Source organism: Nanorana parkeri, unplaced genomic scaffold, assembly GCF_000935625.1.
Source record: "Nanorana parkeri isolate BGI_ZX_2015 unplaced genomic scaffold, ASM93562v1 scaffold1907, whole genome shotgun sequence".
Lineage (NCBI taxonomy): Eukaryota > Metazoa > Chordata > Amphibia > Anura > Dicroglossidae > Nanorana > Nanorana parkeri.
Window position 1 is genome coordinate 85,734 of NW_017308175.1, and position 20,398 is coordinate 106,131.

At 43.7% G+C, this 20,398-nt stretch overlaps 1 long non-coding RNA gene across 1 annotated transcript in view; it reads right to left on the reverse strand.

The window, feature by feature from the left end:
* LOC108800091 overlaps positions 1 to 20,114 on the reverse strand; it is a 39,857-nt gene extending 19,743 nt beyond the window's left edge. The window contains exon 1 of the long non-coding RNA XR_001942070.1: positions 20,044 to 20,114. This is a non-coding gene — a long non-coding RNA (uncharacterized LOC108800091). The remainder of the gene's footprint in view (positions 1 to 20,043) is intronic.
* Between the last annotated feature and the right edge of the window lie 284 nt (positions 20,115 to 20,398).

A 20,398-nucleotide genomic window follows, 5' to 3' on the forward strand; every position in this document is an offset into this window, starting at 1 on the left:
TATCATCCGGTATTGATATGCACTTAATGAGACCGTCTCATGCAAGCAAAAAAGTTTTTGAAAACTATATATTATACACAAATTTGTTTATTTCTATGTGTGTCTGCCTAGCACAAGCATGCAGTCCCTAATTTAATGCATATGTCTTGCTCTCCATTCAGGACACATAATCCCTGTCCCCCTGAAAATGCCCACGGGCGAAACAGGAATGAACTTTGATGAATTATTCAATCATGCTGTACAAACAAATATGATGTCAATGCAATCACGTGAATTATATATGGAGTAATTATGTTTTATTGAATTACATTTTAATTATTGTCTAAAAATCATGTTGTAATAATTAATTTGTAATTTTATACTTAAACAAGACAGTGTCCAGTATCTTTCGAAAGCCCCCTCCCCTAGGGCCTTGGCACATCCCTAGGTGGATTTTTCCAAATTTCTCCAGAACAAATATTTAAGTTAATGATCAGGTGACAGCTGCATGTAAACGCTTGCACACCGCATGTAAAGATACGTGATATGATTACATTCGGTTAGGAATGATTGTGCATCCAGGGAGAGTGTTTTCTAACCGCATGTAATCATATCACATACCATTACATGCGGTGTGCAGACGTTTACATGCAGCGGCTGTCACCTGATCATTAACTTAAATAGGTGACTGCTGCGACTTGTAAACGCCAGATTATGGATTTCTGCTTCAGGAAAACGCAAGTTTCTGATGCAGGAATCCCTAATTGCACCTAAACCTACATATATGAATGGGGCCTTATTGTGAGTGTGTATTAGTGTCTGTAGTACCATACTGGATATAGTTACATTTTATTTTAAAGTATGAAATGTGGCAAGCGGCCCCCATGAGAGAACAAAATTTGTTGAGTGGCCCCCAAGACGGAAGAGGCAGGGGGCGAAGACGGAAGAGACAGAGGGGCAGAGACACCGACGGAGGAGGCGGGAGGCATTGACGGAGCTCCAGTCGGGCAGCGAAGATGACAAGGAGGCCGTGTTGGGCGCCGAGGATGAGGAGGCCGTCCAGTCGGGCAGCAGAGGACAAGAAGGTCGTGTTCCAAAGAGGCCGTGCAAGGTAAGAGCACTGTGCTGGCAGAGCCCAGCATAGATTCTGCACAGCCCACCAAAGAGTCTCAGGTGTGCTGTGCAATAATTTGGTGGGCTCTGCAGGACCTGTAGGGGGCTCTGCAATCTGCAAAGCCCACCACAGATCCTGCACAACCCCCCTGAGATCCTGCAGACTGCAGGGTCTCAGGGGGTATCTGTGGGGGGCTTTGCCGGGTCTCTGGGGGTTTTGAAGGATATGTGGTGGGCTTTGTAGGATCCATATGGGTCTCTGCAGCCTGCAAAGCCCACCACAGATCCTGCAAAGCCCCCCTGAGATCTGCAGGGTCTCAGGGGGTCTCAGCAGCCTGAGACCCTGCAGAGCCCACCAGAGATCCTTCACGGCCCACCTGAGACCCTGCGGAGCCCACCACCGAGTTTTGTCTTGCCTAGGGCAGCTCCAAACTCATTTTATTTTAAAGTATACACCACTAGATGAACTACAATCTCATGTTTAGTTTACTAATTAGCATTGAAATTGTATTCTATCTTGGAGCGGTGGCCACTTTACAAGACACACAGGTACCATGGGGAACAAAAGTAGCCACCCTCCAAAATGGACAAAGTCAACATAAATTCAGAGATGATTTTAAGATCTGCAGATGAGTGAAACATAAATAAACTCAATTTTTGTTAATAATTAAGGTATGTGAACACATTTTTAAGATTTAACTCCTGAGTTTACTGTCACTTTAATATGTTTGCTCATCTCTGCATGTAGTAATAGTTTGCAGAGCACCATCCTAGGTCAGGCAAAATGGACACAAAAGTTGCATAGCCATTGTTACATGCTTAGTTATCTTGCATGATTTAGTATAAGTGTTGTGTATTAAATATTGTGTGCACAAAAAATATGAAATCATCATGTATTGCAGTATTACTGACAAAAATAAATAAAAGTTTGACCTCTTGGGATGTTATTGACTTACTCAGAAACATCATAGTGATAGCCAGTATTCCCCAGCAGTTGTATGTGCCCATGGTGTGCAGAGGACTACAGAGAAAGCAACATGCTGAGAGAAGCAAAGGTACAGCCTGTGCAGTGACAAAGAAACTCTTCCTTATATTAACCACAGCTTCCTGATCACTGAATCTTTGCTCATAATATTTGTGATAGGCTGATTCTCACCAGTATGTGCTTTTGTTTGTCTATTACTCTTTAGCAGTATCCCACAGTTAACATATAGAATGCCCTGCCTGCAATTTAATGAGCCACAACATGAAGTAAAATAATTAATATATTGTATTTAGATAGTGATTGTGGTGAAATTATTGTACATACCAACCATTCCTAGTCTGTAACTCCTCCTTGCTACTTTCTGTGTTTTGTGGTAACAAGGCAAATTACATCCTTTCAGGTACATTGTGACCAGGGCCGGTGCTAGGATTTTTGCCTACACAGGCGAAGGTGCATTTTTGCATCCTCCCATTAAGTCCATTAAGTCTGCCTCCCATCCATATTACTACAGTAAATGTCTTAACCTAGGTACGGGCATGGACCGGAGTGGAGATGCACTGACATCATTTTTTCTAGGCCAAGTACAAGTAACGATACTTTTCCTCAAATACTCACCTATATCAATTACTGGTACCTTGTTTTTTGTAGTGTCACGTGACAGTTTTTTAAAAACAACATTCTCGAATGATTTTAGGACAGTGTTGGAGCGCCACGGCCTGGTCACAGCTGCAAACGCTGAGACCCTGGTAGTTCTGCCACTGAAGAATAACACCATCAGCTACAAAGGGCTACAAATCCCGGCAAACATTATACAGCAATGCAGAATGGCATCAGCTATAGGGGACTACAAATCCCAGCAATGCATTATACAGCAAAGCAGAATAGTATATGAATTTGCTACATACTGTGTGCTACCACTCTGCTCAAGGGTGCCGCTCTCATGTCTCGAACGGAAGGTCTCAGAAGGGGCAGATCTGGAAGGTCTCAGCAGGGGCAAATGTGGAGGGTCTCAGCAGGGGCTAGATGCGGAGGGTCTCAGCAGGGGCAGATGCAGAGGGTCTCAGCAGGGGCAGATGCAGAGGGTCTCAGCAGGGGCAATTGCGGGGGGTCTCAGCAGGGGCTGATGCCAAGGGTCTCAGCAGGGCAGATGAGGAGGATCACAGCAGGGGCAGCTGTGGAGGATCACAGCAAGGGCAGCTGTGGAGGATTGCAGCAGGGGCATATGTGGAGGATTGCAGCAGGGCAGATATGGAGGATTGCAGCAGGAGCAGATGTGGAGGGTCTCAGCAGGGGCAGATGTAGAGAATCACAGCAGAGGCAGATGTGGAGGATAGCAGCAGGGCACATGTGGCAGATATGACGATCGCACTGGACTGGAACACAGGCATTGATATGCCACGTGTTCTGGTGCAGGGGCAATCACACTACGGGCGGGGGCATGGCTGCGGAGCCATTGGCTTGAATGCCCTCTCCCGCTCCAGAATGCAGGAAGCCAGCCAGGATGTGATCCAGTGTGTTCCAGCAGCTTATCGTGCTGGAACACACTGGAAGTGGTGTGAACAAGCCCTCACACACACATATACACACACTCTCACTCAACCGTACCCCCCCACCCCTCAGCCTTCCCCCGTACCTGCTGCTCAGAGCAGGAGACAGTTCAGACACATGATAAATGATCCTCTAACAGTACACACAGTGGCCGGCTGGGAGGAATTACTGTGAGACGCTCCAGAGACGGGACATGACAGGGCTACAGATCTAGAAAGGATTGTCACCAGCACACCAAAAGTTTTGAAGCAAAAAGTCCTTTATTGACAAATCGCCATCCAATACAAGCGCTTTCGGGTTCTCAGCAGTACCCCTTCATCAGGCTCAGAATTCGTCATTCTGAGCCTGATGAAGGGGTACTGCTGAGACCCCGAAAGCGCTTGTATTGGATGGCGATTTGTCAATAAAGGACTTTTTGCTTCAAAACTTTTGGTGTGCTGGTGACAATCCTTTCTAGATCTGCATTGTTCACGGGGCCGTCCGTGGTCACTACAAGCACCCACCTGCTTGGCAGGTTTACTACTATTCCGGTAAGGAGTGCAGCTGGTTCTTGACTACATGACAGGGCTACAAACACAGTGCAGCCTAAAACTCAGTGTGCACCAAATAGGGAGCAGGGGTGGCCCTAACACTACAGTGGATGGAGCTCTAGCTATTTGAGGCCGTTTGTCTGCTGGCTGGGTAATTCCATTTTTCTGCCACCGGCACCCACAGGCAGCAGCTTGTGCACAAGTGACGGCCCTGATTGTGACTATATTAGTAAGCTTGTTTCACAGCCTAACATCTCCCCTTAATATTTATATGTGGTTAATGAGAAAAATGGACAAGATTGTTGGGTATCAGAAGACACACTTTAGGGCCAGCACTCTAAGCTTGCTCCCTTGATAGACTATAATTTCAATAGTTATTAAACTAAACGTGAAATTGTAGTCCATCATGGGGGTACAAGCTTGGATCGGTGGCTTCTTTACAATACACACAGGGACCATGGGAAACAAAAGTAGCCACCCTCCAGAAGGAAGGACAGTGTCAGCACAAATTCAGGGATGATTTGAGGATCTACAGTCAATTGATACACAAATACGGTACATTTTTGTTAATAGTTAGGGTACTCAGGGCCGCAATCAGGGGGGTATGGCCCATACTCATGTAAGGGGCCCGGGACCCTTACATGAGTATCAGCCGCCGGTGAGGACGGTTGACAATCCAGCGGCATCGGAGCAGGCTGGGGCCCCAATCGGCACCGCTGCTTGACTGATCTCGGGCCGGTCGGAAGTGATATCACGTCACTTCCGGCCAGTCAAGCGGCAGAGGAGGAGGCCAGGTGACCAGGTAAGAGGAGCTGAGGGAAAGAGAGAGGGAGGGAGGGGGAGAGAGATATGCAGCCCTGACCAGCCCACCTGAGATCCCTGCAGAGCTCACCATAGAGAGTATCAGATGGGCTGTGTTGCATCTATGGTGGGCTCTGCAGGATCACTCTCAGGTATGTGTGGGGTCTCAGCTGTGTCCTGCGTCCAGCGTGTCACTAAGCCCTGCGTCCAGCTGGTCACTAAGCACTGAGTCCAGCGGGTCACTAAGCCCTGAGTCCAGCGGGTCACTAAGCCCAGAGTCCAGCGGGTCACTAAGCCCAGAGTCCAGCGGGTCACTAAGCCCAGAGTCCAGCTGGTCACGAAGCCCTGCGTCCAACGGGTCACGAAGCCCTGCGTCCAACGGGTCACGAAGCCCTGCGTCCAACGGGTCACGAAGCCCTGCGTCCAACGGGTCACGAAGCCCTGCGTCCAGGGCATCACGAAATCCTGCATCCAGCGGGTCACGGATCCCTGCGTCCAGTGGATCATAGAAACCTGCATCCAGCGGGTCACTAAGCCCTGAGTCAAATTCATATACTGTTCTGCATTGCTGTATAAATGTATTGCTGGGATTTGTAGCCTCCCTACAGCTGGTGCCATTGTGCATTAGAGTGTAAGCTCCTCTGTACAGAGACCGATGTAACTGGCTCAGTGTTCTCAGTACAGCACTGCGGTATACATCAGAGCTATATACATGTATAATAATGTGTGTGACTGTGGGGGGGACATTAGAGTGTAAGCTTCTCTGAACAGAGACTGATGTGACTGGGGCTGCAACAACTAATCGACTAAGTCGATTAAAATCGATGATTAAAAATGTTGTTAACGTTTTCCATCATCGATTAGTCGGCTTTCGATTAGTTGCCCCTGTTCGCAGCTCCACACATGCCGCACGCTTCACGCCGCACCTCCTCCCTGCCTCACCCAGCTCTGAGCTCTCTCCCGCCGCTGCCCGCCAAGATGATCACGTTGTTGCAGGGAGACTGCAGCGTGGGGGAACGGCAGCTGCTGACAGTCCCAAGATCTCAGGGGAAGAAAGTAAAGTTGCTTGAAGAATGTGCAGGAAAGACTGCCTGCACTCTTCCCCCACACGCTGTATAAATGTATTGCTGGAATAGTGATTGGCTGTATTCCTCTATAGCTGCTGGTTGTATTGCGCTGTATATGTACCATCAGCTATAGAGGAATACAAATCCCAGCAATACATTATACACTGTATGTATATGGTATTGCTGGGATTTGTTGTATTCCTCTATAGCTGGTGGTATTCTGCATTGTGCTATATAATGTATTATTGCTGGGATTTGCAGTCCTCTATAGCCGGTGCCATTCTGCATTGATTGCTGTATAATTTGACACTTTTCATTTCACTATATTGCACACCACACTTTTTTTTTTCCTTCCACCGCTCCAAGCTTGACTGATTGTTCTCTGCGCAGCACTGCGGTATATGTCAGAGCTATATAAATGTATACTAATAGAGTGTGACTGTGGGGGGACATTAGAACATTAGAGTGTAAGCTCCTCTGTGCAGAGACTGATGTGACTGGCTCAGTGTTCTCTGTACAGCACTGTGTTATATGTCAGAGCTCTATAAATGTATAATAATAACAGTGCGATTGGCTCAGTGTGGCGGTGGTGCGGGGGGGGCAGCCTAAAGCCGTGTAAGGGGCCCCAAAAATTTGGATGGCTGCCCTGAGGGTACTTGAATACATTTTTAAGATTTAACCTAAGTTTAGTGTCACTTTAAATTCATACTGCATTGCAGTCTACACGGGTGGTGAATTTGCAATATCCATTCTGGCCATTTACAAGAATAATAGACTAGGGATTGTCAAAGAAAGGACACGGGGAACTGGACAATGCCTGGGAAACATGTACCAAGGGAAAAAAAAATAACATATTTACAAAAGCAATGGCAGGGTGCTCCATTTTAATTGACTTTAATGGTGACAGAAAAAACAACAACAATTCTTTCAATTAAATGCATCTGTGTGTGACATTTTGGGAACACTTTTCACAGACAGCATCAGCAACACTACATTCTGGCATCACACAATTTTAATGTGGAATACATTTTGTTACTTTTACATTATTGCTTGGCTTATATAGCATCAGCACCCAATCTGATGTATTGCAACTAGGGATGTGGCTTGAGTTCACAGTGATGCAGTGTTCATCGAGAACTTTGGGTTTTCGCGATTCACAAACTGGCAAACAAAATGGCCTGATCACACCTTGTTCTCAATTCGAACCTCTGCCAGCTACAGCAGCAGGAAATTAATCATTTGCTAGCCAGGGCCGTAGATATTTTTTTTCCTGGGGGGGGGGTCCAGCTTCCTCAAATGATAAGACTTTATCTAGCAGACACCCCAAGTTTGATAAACATATATACCAGCCATATCCTTCCTAAACCAATCCGTTACCTGGATCAATACCGATTTTCTTGTTTGACACCATATGGATAAAAACCATGTTATAAAAAGACATAAATTGGTAACTACCAATTAACAAAAACTGCTTAGTATACAGTTTTTTTTGTTACTAAAAACGTTTAGGAGGAATCATTTTTGGCATAACTTTATGAAGAAATTTGATTTTATAACAGAAACAAGAAAAGTATAATTTTTTCCCCCGAATTTTTGTTCTTGATCACTCCATCTCCTCCAGGGGTGCTGCCGCCGCACCAAAAGAAGGGAGCACAGAAGCGGGTCTAAAGCCACTGATCCACCAAGGAGACCCATCACACACCAATTCATTATACAGCAATGCAGAATAATATGAAGCCACATACTCTGTGTTGCTCCAGAGTGGCGGCCTGATGTCTCCAGGGACTCAGGAGGGCTGTGCAGGGTTTCAGAGTGGCTGTGTGGAGTCTCAGGAGGCCTGTGCTGATTCTCAGGAATGCTGTATGGGGTCTCAGGGTAGCTGTACGGAGTCTCAGGTGGGCTGTGCGGTGCCTCAGGTGGGCTGTGTGGAGTCTCAGGTGGGCTATGCGGAGTCTCAGGTGGGCTGTGTGGAGTCTCAGGTGGCCTGTGTGGGTTTAAAGGTGGCCTGGTGGGGTCTCAGGTTGGGCTGTGCGGATTATTATGATTAATAATTTTAATTTGTTTTTTGTTTTACTTTTAATCACGTTTTCATTTTATAATTTTTTACTTTTTACCAGTTTTTTATTTACTTTTTCATTTTAATTTATTCTAGTCAAATATTCCACCCCGAGCGCTTGCTTGGCAGAGTTCCAGACCTGTCCCATTAGACGTACCGTTGGGAGTGCAGAGTGGTTTTTAAGATACATGTCACTATCAAGATAATACATGGGGTCCAGACCTTTAAATAGATGTAAAAGAAGGGAGAAGGATTGCGAGGGATGATCCGATTCCGCCCAGGCCGCAGGACACATAACGTTAGATAGGGATGATCGTGTATCCGCTAGAAATAGGAGGGTGTCATCTGCATACAACACAATCTTTTCTTCCAGGGCGCCTCTCCTAAAACCCACAATGCCCGAAGACTCCCGAATCATGACAGCCAAGGGCTCAATAGCCAGGGCAAACAGTAAAGGGGACAGGGGACAGCCCTGTCTGGTGCCTCGCTGCAACTGGAAGGCAGCAGACAGGGTTTCATTAATCTTTATTCTAGCAGAGGGGTGGTGGTATAGCAAACGGACCCATTTACAAAAGTTAGGACCAAAGGCGTTCAGGACCGCTCACAAGTAACACCATTCCACACTGTCAAACACTTTGGCAATATCCAAAACCAGCAGAGCTCTGTTACCCGTGTTATCAACGGGGAGCTGCATATTCAGAAATACTCTATGTATATTTATAGCAGTGGATTTACGGGGGATAAATCCTGATTGATCTGAATGTACCACCGTAGCAATCTTTTTTGATAACCTAATAGCGAGAACCTTAGCTAGAATTTTAATGTCGGCATTCAACAAAGAGATAGGCCCGTATGATTCTGGGAGCAACGGACTCTTCCCCTTTTTTGGCAGAACAATAATAGTGGCTTCATACATAGAAGCAGGGAGAGTGCCCACAGTAAAGGCATTGTTAATAGTATCCAGAAGGGTAGGGAGTAGTGTCGTGGGATATGTCTTATAAACTGCAATAGGAAGGCCATCCGGCCCAGGGGCCTTCCCGCTTGGGAAACTAGCCATGGCCAACTCCAGTTCCTCCATAGTAATGGGAGCCTCTAATTCCAGGCTGTCCGCCCCCGCAAGGGAAGGTATAGGTATATTTGCTAGATAATCATCCAGATCCGACTCAGGATAGTCCGCCCTCGTCCTATACAAAGAAGCAAAGAAGGTACTAAAGATGTCCGACATCCTCCCCTGATCTGAATGCGTGTTCCCCTGCGGGTCAGCAATAGCCCCGATATACGAGGTGGGTTGCTGTTCTCTAGCCACCTGAGCCAGAAGTTTACCTGCCGCATCACCCTCTGCCCAAAACACCCTCTTGGTGAAACAGTTTGTTCTGAGATTGTGCTGTCAACAAAGTATATAAAGAGCGCTGCGCCGCCTGCCAGACTCCCTTAGTACCATCATTAGGGCTGCCTATAAACGCCTGCTCGCTATCTGCCACCGTCTGATAAGCCAAATCCAGTTCACGTCTAGACCCTGACTTAATCGAGCAGATGTTCTTAAGCAATGCACCCCTAACATAGGCTTTCAATGTATCCCAGACCACCCCCAAGGGAGCAGAAGGGATGTTCACCGACAGGAAAAAGGAAATATCGTTCTCCAGTGATGCATTATCCGTAAATAGTGTCAGCCAGTAGGGATGGAGACGCCAGGGAAGCATCGAGCGGGGTCTACCCAGGGAGAGCTGGACAGAAAGCATGGAATGATCCGAGAGACATCTAGTGTGTATCTCAACTCTCGATGCGTAGGGCACCAGCTCCGACGTTCCCAGGGCATAGTCAATCCGCGAAAGAGTGTTATGAGATTTGGAGTAGCAGGTATATTGCAGGTTAGCAGGATTGGACAGGCGCCACAAATCCAGCAGCCCCATTTCCACGCAGAGGTTACTAAACGGGGTGTCCTGGACTCGTACGTTGGGCGAGGGCTGCGGGAACCTGTCCAAGCCTACATTCATGACGTTATTAAAGTCCCCCAACACCAGGACCGGAAGTGGCAGCTTATCAGCCAGAAACCGAGCAAGGTCTTTGAGCACATCACTGGAGAACGGTGGCTGGATGTATACAGAGGCAACCACACAATTCAACTCATAAATACGGCAGTGTAAGAACACGTACCTCCCCGCAGCATCCACCATTACCCGCGTGCAGGAGAACGGCAGGTTTTTATGAACAAGTATGGAAACCCCCCTCAAGTAGGTGGAGTAACATGAATGGTAGCCAACCTGGCAGAAACGTCTGTTCAGGGTACCAGAGGTATCAGAGGTTAGATGTGTCTCCTGCAAGCAGATAATGGAAGGATTGCTACTCTGAATATGACTAAAAACAGATCTCCTCTTCACAGTGTCTCCCAGACCTCTCACATTCCAGGAGACCAGATTAATTAAGTGATCCGGCATTTCGAGGACATGTCATACAGTGGAAAACATCGGCATATACAAACATGTAGGCAAAAATGTAGTTCAACTGTAGTCGCACGTTGTAGAACACCTCGAGTAAAAAAAAAACCAGCAGGCAACCAAAAAAAAGGAAAAAATAGAGTAACGTAAATTAAATAACAACAAACGGAGAAACCCGTAAAAACTGTCCACGCAGGGAAACCTTCGGGGAAAGGTAGCTGCAGCCCTGAACTCCAGGGACAACCCAGTGCTTGTAGACAACATTGACTCCGTCAGGTGAGTGGTCGTCTAGAAACCTGGGAGGAAAGCTCCCCTCCCCCACAACATCGGGGATATGAAGGCCACCTTGCAGTAAAAACAAATGGTATGTTACTTGTAGGGAACTGGAGGGAGTGCCAGAAGAAAAATAGCCACAGGCAGTGACCACGGCAGAGTTGGTCAATTATCCAGGCCACGACGGCGAGCAATCTTTTCCAGCCAGGATGAGGCCTGCTCAGGGTGCTCAAAGAAGTGGGTCTCGCCATTCGCAACCACACGGAGCCTCGTGGGGTATATCATGGAGTAAGCGAGGTGCAGTTGCTGCAGATGTTTCTTTATTTCCTGAAACTTGGCTCTGCGTAGTTGCACCTCCCTAGAGAAGTCCGGGAACAACATGACCTTCGAGCCGGCCAGGGATAATTCGCCCAACTCTCTCGCCTTTCGTAATATATGCATTCCTTGTCCCTGTAGTTAAGAAGCCGGATCAACAGAGGCCTAGGAGGGTTCCCAGGTGGCAGGGGACGGGACGTGACTCTATGAGCCCTCTCGACAGCAAACAGTGAGGATAGATAGTCTTTCCCAAAGACCTCGGGCAGCCAATTTTCAATGAAATCAGTGGCATTAGCTCCTTCTGTACGTTCTGGAATACCGACAGCGCGTATATTGTCACCGCGCAGCCGGTTCTCTATGTCATCGGACTTCTGGGAGTTTATATGTATCTTCTGCATCGCCAGTTTGACTTCTGCAGTTAAAGGGGCAGTAGTCTTCCAAATCCCTCACCCTACCCTCCAGAGCTGTCGTGCGTTCACGCACTTTTTGTAAATCGTGGCGTATAAATGAAATATCCGCTCTCATCCCCTGCACCTCCTCCGTTAGGACATTTAGTGCAGTGTTGGAGAGTTGGACAGCAGAATACACATCCGCAATAGTGGGCTCAGCTGCCTTAAGTTTGGTCTTAGGTGGTTTGAGGCCTTTAGCAGCCTTAGCTGCAGTACTCACAGTCACCACAGGATCATCCAGGCCCTCTGAGTCCGACACATCAGGATCACCCACGGATTCTCTCCGGGCGCCGCGATCCCCTGAGTAGGTAAGCCTCTGCTGCTTAGGGGTGTCCGGGTGGTGGGCAAAGCGTTCCAGCCGCGCTGCCGGGTCCTTGATCTTATCGCCAGCCACTTTACTGGGGGTGCGGAGCAGAGCCTGGGAACCGCCACCATCTTGGACCGCGAGGCCGCCCAGCTTGCCCTTCTCCTTCTTGGACATCTCCGTGGAGCAGTATGTCCTCTTACCCCCTCCAAATGGCACCGTACGGATCAGGGGAACTTCACCTACAAGCCGGCGTGGGACAGGAGAGCTGCAAGGTAAGCCACAGGATGGAAGGCAGGATACCGGAGGAGAGCTCGTCTCAGTTGCGACTGCTTACATGTGGCTGCTGGCCACGCCCATCAACCTCACCCATTTTAAATGAATGCCCCACCCCTAATTACAGTGCATTCCCCGCCTACAATTGTTTGCTGAATGCAAATTTTATTGGGAAATATTGGCAACTATGCTCTATCTAGTATTTGCTCCTTGACTTGGCAACCAGATATTAAAGTAGTCATTGAGGAAATAAGTCTATCCACAGGTATTACAATTCTTCCTGTCCTTGTCTGAGTTACATCTGGAATTTTCATGACTGCAGGGGAATCAGCTTGCGTTGAGTGAAATTCTGCTTTCTCAAATGATGACTAAGTAAGTTCAGTTGGTCTCCCTGGTTGAGATGTAATCTTTGACAGATCATGGCTTTTCTGTGAATCCAGAAAATTACTAGAGGCTTGGAAATCAGATGGATTCTTGCTTGTGTTATCCTTTGTCTGAGATACAATATCATAAGCAGATTGTGAAAAGTCTTCTTCAGACTTGTGCACTGATGAGCGATTTCCTTCATTTTGTGAAATAGATTTAAGACTCTGAATTTCTGATATATATTTTCACTGAAAGAATACGAATTCCATCAGTATACTCTTCTGTTTCAAGACTCAAACATGGTAGACAATTCCTATTGAGTCTCCTTCAGAGACTTCAAGAGGTAAAATGTTTACTGGTAATATCAAGTTATGATTAACTACCTGACTCTTTCCATTCCTTGAATCACACATTTAAAAAATCATGAATTTTAAGGATGACATTGACAATTTTTTAGCTGTTCAGTGGAATGTTTCTGTTCTATTGCAAATTGTTCTAACAATTTGTCAACAAATCTGTCATAGTTCATCACAATTTCATTCTTCATGACACTCCTGAACATGATATTAATAGGCAGCCTTGGGTTACAGGCAAACAATAATGAAAAAGAAGGATACTCTGTAGTTTCAAGTATGGTTCAATTATATGCAAATATAAGTATTTATTATCTGCGGCCATTTTTTATTTGCTCTAGGTGAAAAAGATTGCAACATATTTCCAAGTAACAAATGCTATAAATTGAGGGCATGTAATACATTTACAATGTAAAAGTATAGTAACAAAACAGTTAGTTACATAAACACCAGTCTTTGCTTAAAATTCAATGTTATTCACACAGTTATACTAATACAATCTTGGCAGTGTTTACTGAACTCAGAGAAGACAAAGTTCCAGATTCTTTTTAACTACCGTTAAAACAATCTGTCATAACATGTTAGTGGAAAATGTTATTACTATAAGGGGTAAACGGAGTAGAAGAGTTGGCAAGTATATTGCTTGTATAACTCCGCAGAGAAAAAATGTATTATCAATTTATTAACAAATGTATCCAATAGAATCCTGACATAATGACACCATATAACAGCAAGGAGCAAGTATCAGCAAAACAGCAGAATTCGTTAAATGTTCAAGAGCAGCTGTTGTTAAAGTGTTTGAAGACTGGACTGTCAGTCGAAAATCTGGGTCTGAACGTGCGAATTGTGGCCGTCAGCGACTAGTCAATGTTAGGGCAGAACGGAGAGTGGCAAGACTGGTACAAGACAACAGAAGGGCAACAGTGCATCAAATTACTGCAGATCTTAATCAGGGATCCTCTCAAATGATCTCTGAACGCACTGTTCGCCGTACACTGCATCGTATGGGATATGGAAGCCGAAGGCCTGTTCGAACACCTTTGCTGTCTGCAGTTAACAAGATAAAACGTCTCCAATTCGCACAGGAACACAAGGATTGGACAGTCGAGCATTGGAAAAAAGTAATGTGGTCCGATGAATCACGTTTCCAGTTGCATCATGCAGATGGCAGAGTGAGAATTTGGCAGAAACAGCATAAAAGCATGCACCCCACATGCATGAGTACAACCCTTCAAGCTGGTGGGGGCAGTGTTATGGTTTGGGGCATGTTTTCCTGGCATGATTTGGGCCCTTTAATTCGTGTGGAACAACGTCTGAATAGCACAACATACCAAAGTATCGTTGCTGATCAAGTTCATCCTATCATGTTGATGGCGTATCCCGATGGAGATGGCTTCTTCCAACAAGACAATGCGCCATGCCACGGTGCTCGTATTGTGCAGGAGTGGTTTCAAGAACATGAGGGAGACTTTACCTTGCTTAGGTGGCCCCCACAATCACCAGATCTCAATCCAATTGAGCATTTGTGGGACGAAGTTGAAAGAGCCATCAGGCAGCTGGTTCCACAACCATCAAATCTCACAGAACTGGACAGTGCTATTCATCAGGCATGGTGTCAGATTCCTCGCATCACCTTTCAACATCTCGTGGAGTCAATGCCAAGAAGAATCGCCGCAGTATTGAAGGCAAAAGGTGGCCCAACGAAGAACTGATGGGGTGGTCATAATAATCTAAAAAATTAGTGCATATGAAATGCACAAGTAAACAATAGAACTAATATAGCTTAAAGTACAGGATCTTTTTTAACAACAAAATGGCTGTTTTTAGGGAAATCATATTAGAAATAATGAACATTATATATATAAAAAAAAAAACATTCCTAATAAAAATATCTGTATTATTTAGTACAAATAGCCTTTGCCATAGAATAATTTTTAATGTTGCATTTATAGCATGTTGCTTAGCATTATACAGATTTAAAATTCTGAATGTTTTTTCAGCATTTGATCTGACACTCCTGTTTTTATCTGTACCTCTTGGAAGTTACCCAAAATGGCCCTTAGAGGCTCCTTTGTGTCTGTAACTCTAAGCTGCCAAGCATAGCCCTTGTACACTTTAATATAGTTTATATTTTGACTGTGAGTTTATTCTCTATTTGGATCCATTACGTTCTACCCCTATATCACCTATTTACAACTTAAAATATATTTCCATGCTTTAGCTAAGGTGGAGTCTCTGAATTGGGATGTCCCCAAATTGCCATGGGACCTTCTAAAATCAGAAGCAAGAACATCAGGAACTTATTGAACCTCATCTGCCTAATATAAGGAAAAACTCATTACTGGTTACTGGTCTATATTTATTACCTTGGACTAACAATCAAACTGTTCAGAACTAAAGTGGAAGATGAAGACTGGTATTATGTCAAATAATCGTAACCAGATTCTGAATTAAAAGTACCACACCCCTAATGTATCAAGTCAAAAAATAAAGAGAGGAGGTGGGGCTTTTTCAGTACAAAGTGACAGAAACCAAAAATTACCACATGATAAAACAAAAGTATTTTATTATACACAGGTTCAAACATTTTAAAAACATAATTGATATGTTCACATTACAAAACAGAAAAATAAAAACAGATTGATCTCCAAATAACCATTCCAGAGTTATAATGTGAGGCTAGATAGCCATGACAAACATAATTGGTATATCATGTTCCCGTATAGAAATGGTAATTTTTGGTCTCTGTCACTTGCTACCGAAAAAGCCCCATCTCCTCTCTTTTTATTTTTTGACATGAAGACTGGTCCCTTTTGGGGGTTAAAGATTAGTGATGGGCCAAACACCCCCGTGTTCGGTTCGTATTCAAACAGTCGAACGGCCGAAATGTTCGAATACGAACTCGAACTTAATGCAAGTCAATGAGGGTCGAACGTTCGAAAATGAATGTCCCCTTTAAGAGGGCTAATATGCAAGTTATTGGCCATAAAAGGTGTAGGGGGTCCGGGTACTGCCCTGGGGGAAAGGAATCAATGACAAAAAAACAAAAAAACTTTTTTTAAAGGAGCAGTGATTTTAACATGAATTAAAAGGGTAAGAATAAAAATGAAAAATTCATTCAAATATCATGCCTGGGGGGTCCCCTTAACCTGCCTGTGAAGTGGTGGATCTGTACGATGTATAGAACCTGCTGCAGCAAAACTGACATTTCTAAAAAAAAAGTGAATTTTTTTTTTTTATACTCTTAAAGTGTGCAGTTCCCCCTCCCAAACAATACCAGACCTTTAGGTCTGGTAGAAATGTAAAGAGGGACACATTTAAAAAAAACAAAAACTGTGTAGGGTTCCCCTAAAAGTCATACCAGGCCCTTAGGGTCTGGTAGGAATATTTAGGAGGGACCCCATATACAAAAAAAAGTGATTTTCTTGTATAAACTGTTCAATGGTGACAGCAACATTATTAACAAACTCTTTTACGGTTAACTCCGTAACAAAGACCACGGGACACCACCAAAAATTTATGGAAAAAAATGTCAACACACGGGGCGCAAGGGTTTCTTCACAGTTAGAGCGGTTAAGGTCTGGAACTCACTGCCGCAGGAAGTGACTTCAGCTAAGAGTGTGGAATAATTCAAGAAACTCTTGGACGAGTTCCTCTGAGACCGTTACATACAGGGGTACAAGTACTCCTAAGAGCAAAATCACACATGGACTCATACACACGCACACACCAGCTCAAACATAAATGCATACATGCAATGGGTTGAACTTGATGGACTTATGTCTTTATTCAACCTCAAATACTATGTAACTATGTAACCACATGTTAATGCATAGCATAACACACATTAATACATGTGTGTTATATGTAACGCACACATGTAAATGGGACCTATATAAAAGGTAACCAAACCTTTAATGGCTACTATCTTTGCCACCTTATACTACTGCTCAGAGCCACTAGACAAGTAAAGCATAGGAAGGGGGCTGCTCCAAAATTCTGTTCTAACCTAAAACCTAGCATGGTCATAGATTGTCTGATGATTAGAGGTGATGCTCCTGATTTTTAGTCATTTTTCAGTTCATTTATAATCTTCTGGGAGGAAAAAAACAAATGCATTTTGTGTTTGGAAAGTTTGAAAATCTTCCTATAAGTATGTTTATTAATTTCCTCTCTCCATAGAGGGTAGATATATAAGCAAATATAATGTATATCCATTTCCTTTAAGTAGTTTGTAATTGTTAAATAAACATTTTCCAGAATTAGAAATATCATATATACTGTAAATATGGCACATATGACTACATACATGAATAAATGTATGACACTTTTCTGATTTCAGGAAGAAAAACCTTACAGATAAATCTATAATTTGCTTCTTTGTGCTTATCTGTTGCAGGAAGACACTGTAAAAAAGAAAACCTGTTGCATGTTCTACCACAACTTCCTTTTTTACACAGTTATTGGGGGATGGTGTACACAATATAGTTCTCATGTTCACTTCACCTTCTCATACAGCGCATGTCTAATTTAAAGTATTTAACAAAGATGTGGAGATTATGCAATTTGCGGAACTGTATAATGTGCAATGCACTCGGCTGTGCCCTGCTGGCACTGTAACTGACATTACAAGGGAGCAGGCAGGGACAGGAAAGTTGGGCATTAAAGGTTGAGAAATTCCGCAGACATAAAGTGTTTGTCACTTTTTGTGGAGCCAAATTTGAGACCCCCACACTTTGTTTGCTATCTATTGCTATTCATACAGCATGCCTAAAAATAATTTTAAAATATTTCTGTTTCTATGGAGAAGGTTTATACATTGGGCTCTACAAGCATCTTGAATTTTTAGAATAACTTGCTAAACAATACACTATAGGGACACTTTTTTAAAATTGCATACAATGTACCACCCAGGCATGAATATCTTTAACCCTTTGTTAGGACAGAAAATGTGCACATTTTTGGTATTAGGATTTGCCAGCAGAGTACATACATGATTACTTATGGTAAACATGACTCTTGACCCAGCCCTCTCCTATAGAAAGGGAGTAAGATTTTATGGGATTTTTCAGCACATTTTTAGTTTTAAACCTTTTTTTTTTAGTTATACTATGTGAACGGGAACATGTAACAAATATATAGTAGGTGTTATCCCAATTTGGCTGCAAAAGTGGAAATACAGGGGGTTATTCACTAAAGATCCAAAGGATGCAACCGTAGCTTCGGCTGATCCTTTGGCTCTCTTCAGCCGCCTCTGCCCTCAGTTTAGTCGAACCGAATGGCTGCTGTACGGGCTATCCACAATATTCACAATAGCCCGTACAGCAGCCGAAGGCAGCCGAGCGACTCAGCAGAGTCGAAGGAAATATGCTTCGGCTCGACTGAGCCAAAGTGACAGCCGAAAAGTGGAGAACCGTCGTCCGAAGCCGACCGATCTCCACGCAAATGCCACCTGGGCGGAGCCAGCCGTGATCTCATGTTCGGCGGACCGAAGGCAGCTGATGTACGGCTGAAATCAGCCGTACTGAGCTGGAGTAAATAGCCGAATGTCTTTCTGCTCACTTCACTTCGGCTGGGTTATTCACTCGGCTGCCTTCGGCTTTTTCAAAGCACCTGCGAGTCCAGGTAGTAGGGAAAGGCATGTGAACAATATTTTAGAAATCTCACTTATAAATGCATGTGTGGGGTTGATAGGAAATGCTGCTTTACATTACATTACATTACATATTTTTACATTCCCAAAATAAGTGTGTAGAAAAATTTTAGTTCAGAAATTACAATTGATTAATTAATTAAGGGTATACAAGTGATGGTGTTGCCAATGGCAACATTAACAATAATCTAGTGCAAGCTGAAATCTTTTAGCAGATATTAAGGGCCAATTCACACCAGATGTGTTGGGGTTGCGCTGGCCATTTTTTCCAATGCTGCTCCAACGCAAGACAAGTAAATTTGCCTTGTCATGGATGGACACCATTCACACCACTGTGTCGCATGCTGTACTTTTCAGTGCAGCGGGATGAAATGCAGAGCAACCACCTTGCACCCTGCTGTGCCCGTAGAACTGAATTAAATATCACTTGTGAGTTGTGACATTTCAATAAAGTTCTAAAAAAAACAAATTGGGATCAGCGCATCAGCATTGTGTTGGACATTGAAAAAAAATTCACAGCAGCTTGTGTAAGTTTGCCCTAACACTAATATACTGTTCATGTGTTCATTCACGCTAAAATACATGCCTTATTTTATGCTTTACCCAAAATCAATTACATTGAATTCCAAAAGATCAACACAGCAAACAATCAAACCATTAGTTTTCTTATCTACTGCAATGTAGCACATTGGTGTTAATAATCCTGATTTTGTTCAGATGTACAGGTGAAACTCGAATAATTAGAATATCGTGCAAAGTTCATTTATTTCACTAATGCAACTTATGCGGTGAAACTAATATATGAGAGAGACTCATTACATGCAAAGCAAGATAATTCAAGCCGTGATTTGTCATCATTGTGATGATTGTGGCTTACAGCTCATGAAAACCCCAAGAACCCCAAATCCACAACCTCAGAAAAGTAGATTATTACATGCAATCAATAAAACAAGGATTGTACATAGAACAATATCGGACCTCTGAAAAGTACAAGCATGCGTATGTACTCAGTACTTGGTTTGGGCCCTTTTTGCAGCACTTACTGCCATTACTTTTGCACGATATTCTAATTATTCGAGTTTCACCTGTAAATGCATTCTGATAATGTTAGAAAACATAAAAACATAAACAAGTGCTAAGTATCAAGTGTGAACAAGTCTTCACTGCTCCGTATAATTTTACATCAGCATCCCTTCTAGGTAAAAAAAAAAAAAGTAACAAAAAAACTATCTAACCCATTTGAGTCACAATGTTCTGAAGAAATCAACGTGACATATTCCTAGTTTTATTCCTCATTTTATTCTTCTGCATGATTACAGTCATATTATCCCAGTGCAGAGACAGACTAAAATATATTACAAACCACAAACTGTGCCAGTGTTTGATTTGGAGTCTTATTCACATGTTCATACTGCCATCTCAGAATGCTGGCTCTCAACACATAGTGGACACGTGAAAGATAACTGACTCACATTCTAAAATACAGTGTCACAAATGTTATTGTAGGGTTACTATTAAAAAAAATAGAACTGCTGCTTACTTTATCTCTTCGTAACAGTGATGTGGTGTTCAAGCCCCTGTGCTTCCAAGCTTCCTTCTGCTGGTCATTATTTTCTTGTCAGATGTTTAAACTACATGATTTTATTTCCCCATATGTCTTCCTATGCTTATTGAACACAGATACTTAGCTTTATGAGGTCAGAGGAAGCATGCTTCTAGGGAAGTATAATTCCTTGTACTAAAACACTGATGCTTAAGTAACCAGCAGTTCTTAATTCCAAAGAAGTTTTCTGGAAGAATGATTCATAACAACTGTTCTCTTTGCCAAAAGACTGGATCTGAGGCAGGGAGTTACTGAGCAATCCAGCTGTGCAAAACAATTTTATAAATATTAA